General features: G+C 35.1%; 1 non-coding gene across 1 annotated transcript; it reads left to right on the top strand.

Moving 5' to 3' along the window:
• Positions 1-1,553: 1,553 nt before the first annotated feature.
• TRNAK-UUU lies at positions 1,554-1,626 on the top strand. The gene has a single exon. It is a non-coding gene; the product is annotated as a tRNA-Lys (tRNA).
• The last annotated feature ends 1,866 nt before the right edge of the window (positions 1,627-3,492 follow it).

Raw genomic sequence — 3,492 nt, 5'->3', positions numbered from 1 at the left:
TTATTTCTCATTGAGGATAAAAAACGTATGTGAGATGGTATGGAAAAATAACTTAGCGTTTCAATGGGACTTGGTTATACAAAAATCCTTACAGAGCCCTATTTGGAAAGAAACCCCAAAACTAGTCGCTTGTCATTTTTAATTGATTCTTAGTGTGTTAAAATTTTCTAAGAAACAATTAAAAAATGACAAGCAACTAGTTCTGGATTTTTCTCTCTAAATAGACTCTATATAGGTTTTTGTATAATATATTATACTAAAATGAGCTTATTTATAAAAACATAACAACAACAAGAAAAACTGGGAGGGAGAAAATGACAAAGAAAGTAAGGCGCGAAAGCATTGAGGTGAAAATGTAACACATTACACAAGCACGAAATTCAGCTTGGACTTACTCCGGGTCAGATCGGGGCTGTTGAATATATAAAGACGGGCTAATTATTTTGAATCTTAAAGGAAAGGCCCGATTATTTACTTTGGGTCGGTTCTGGGCTTCAGGCCTGGTTTTCAGACTCTAATGAGGGCTTGGAATTCAAGTCCAATCTTTTTGTGTAACTTCCTGAAATTCATAGAGGCTCTTGAGAAAAAAGTTTGATTAGAATTTAAGGGGAAAACTCGAATTTTCTGAAATCTATAACCAATTATGTACACAATAAAATTAAGATATAGGCTCTCTGTTCTTCTAATGTATCTGTTTGTGCAAATAATCTCACGGAAGAATGTTCACTTCTAGATCCCTCAACTTTCGGCCTTCCTTCTATCTCTTCCTCGTTTCCTGTAAAAAAATATTGGAGTAAATAGACCACACATGGGGGGTGTTGGCCAAAGGCCCTCCAATGCCTAAGTTAGTTCGAGTGTTTGTAGGAAAACAATAGCTAAGCAAGGGTACGGAGTTGTATGTATGGTGTGAACCGGGCAGCCAGAGCCGTGTGTGGTGGCCGGAGCCGTGTGGAGAAAATATGGAGAGTGGAGAGGGAGAGAGAGCTTCAGGTATTTTTCTTGGGTATTAGGAATAGGTTTAGATGTACCTTGAATGATGAATGAGGTCCTCTATTTATAGGAGCCTCGGGAGTAGGGTTTTGTAGAGAATATGCTGAGTTTATTCTCCACCCAAAGTCGTAGGGATCGAGTCGGACTTAGATAATATCTGAAATAAATGATATTATCTCCTTTTATGAAGATAATATCTGAATTAATGATATTATCTTCTCTTTATTAGGATAATATCTGAATTAATGATATTATCTTATTAAATAAAGATAATATCATATTAATTAAGATATTTATCCCAATTAATTAATTAGCCAGATAAACTGGTTCAATTAATTAATTTAAGAGATCATTTTCTTTTCCACGTAGCGTGCTGTGATTGGAAACGAAAATATTTGCTCCCACAATATCAATGATATTATTTTTTTGGGTACATACTTGCATCTCAAATATTCATGATCTACGTTCTATAAGTCAAGCTTAGATTATGTTGATGCTATTACTCCAAGTGGCTTCACGTTTGTGTAGAGGTTAGGGTTTTCAAAATCTGTTGTGATGCAAATGCCGTCTTAGCTCAGCCGGTAGAGCGCACGGCTTTTAACCGTGTGGTCGTGGGTTCGATTCCCATAGACGGCGACTTTTTTCTTTATTTGTTGAAACAAAATAAAAATCTATATCTTTCTCTTTATTTGTCGAAACAATAAAAATCCAATCCACTTATGTTCATTTCTACTATATCTTCCAATATTGTAGAGGTAAAATATCACTAAACCAATAATTAATAAGTTACACGTAAAGGTAAAGTAATTGACATTAAACCTAACTTGACATCAATCTTATTTCTGACATCAATCGTATGCATGTTGACATGGTCCTATTCTTATGCTTAAGTTTAGATTAATGAAGTTTAAATTGTTCTTTATGGCATTGGCTGCATTTTCACATAGAAGATGCGTGACAATAATTAACTTGGGTTGACTTCATGTTTAGTCAAAAGTTTTGGAACAAAATATGCATGAATTAAAGACATGCAAATCACATTCAAGGCAACCCCATGCTAATGCCATGAGGAGATACATTTTCACAAGATCATTCCCCTTCGCACATTGAAGCATGCATAAAACTATCTAGTGGCACAATGTGGGAAGACTATGATCCCAACGAAATATTCGATTTTGATCCCTTCCACCATCCCGACTCCAATCCGCCTCCGGAAGTAAGCATTTTTGCACTCCATAAGCCTTTTATCTTATAATAAATCATTCATTTGGGAATAATAATTAAATCATAATATTCTTTTTCTGAGTTTATTTGCCTGCACAATTTGATATATATAACAGAATAATTGGTATTTGACAGACCCCGCTCATCACATTCGTATGGAGTGGAGGAGAATCCATTCTGCTGATTTCTCTCGCTACACAAATTATCGGCGTAAAGCAACTTATTTTGGAAGTGCTTCGCATCCCATTCCCAGTAGAAAGGCAAGAGCTCTCATGGGCAGGGCAATTCCTAAGGGATGAACTGACTCTACAAGACTATAACATTCCTTCTGAGACCTCAATTATTCTCCTCGAAAAAATTAAAGTCACGATCTACTTAGAGGCTGGCGACATTCAATATGAATATGTCATCCACGATAGTACTACCATAGATCAGTTGAAGGCAAAACTTCATGCAGAACACGACGTTGTCATCGAAAATAAGGTACTCCGAATGGGGAATGCTTATCTTCCTGATGATGCTCAATTGTTTGCTGTTGGAGTTGTGGAAGGAACTACGTTATACCTCGTTGAGCGTTTCAATGCGTAGGTGAGATGATATGCAGACTTCACCATTTCAATGGAACTTGGTTAACTTTGGCTTGCTGCAAAATCTTATGAGTTCACAGTAGTTTAGACGAAAAATAAATTCGCGACAGAGTATAATTAACTTAGCTTAACAGTATGGTGTTTGGAAATTTAAAATAAATGTGTATCTGTTGGAAGATGAATATATGCAATAAAGATCTGTTTGGGTGAAAAATCTCAGTTCTTAAATCAGCACATCACGGCACGGTGAAAACAGAGAACAATTACTTTCCCGTTCAAATCTTATCCACCAGCCAATATTCTAATTTCTCATATATTAATGTGTCTAAAGAATTTATGGTGTCATAAGAGTTTGAACTTAAGAACTCTTATATGCCCCCAACATAATATGGATATGAATAGCAGTTACAAAATATTTTTCAAATGTTCATGCGGCTTCCTTCTAATTTATAATTATTAATTAATGTTAATAAAATAAGGAAAAATTTTGGCTCCTCAAAACAAATAGGGTTTTGATACTTGTCAAATTCATTTATTTATTTATTTATTTATCTTTTGCAATTTATCAAGTGCCAAAATTCCATTTGTTGTGAGGATGTGCTCCTGCTCAATTTTAAAGAGCCAAATTTTGCTCTAAGTGCTTGACAATTTCCTTCTTAAATCATTAATGATTCATGTTAAACTATTGGTT

Source organism: Prunus persica, unplaced genomic scaffold (assembly GCF_000346465.2).
Source record: "Prunus persica cultivar Lovell unplaced genomic scaffold, Prunus_persica_NCBIv2 scaffold_42, whole genome shotgun sequence".
Lineage (NCBI taxonomy): Eukaryota > Viridiplantae > Streptophyta > Magnoliopsida > Rosales > Rosaceae > Prunus > Prunus persica.
The sequence above is the reverse complement of the archived record's forward strand: the minus strand, read 5'-3'. Positions and strand labels throughout refer to the sequence as shown.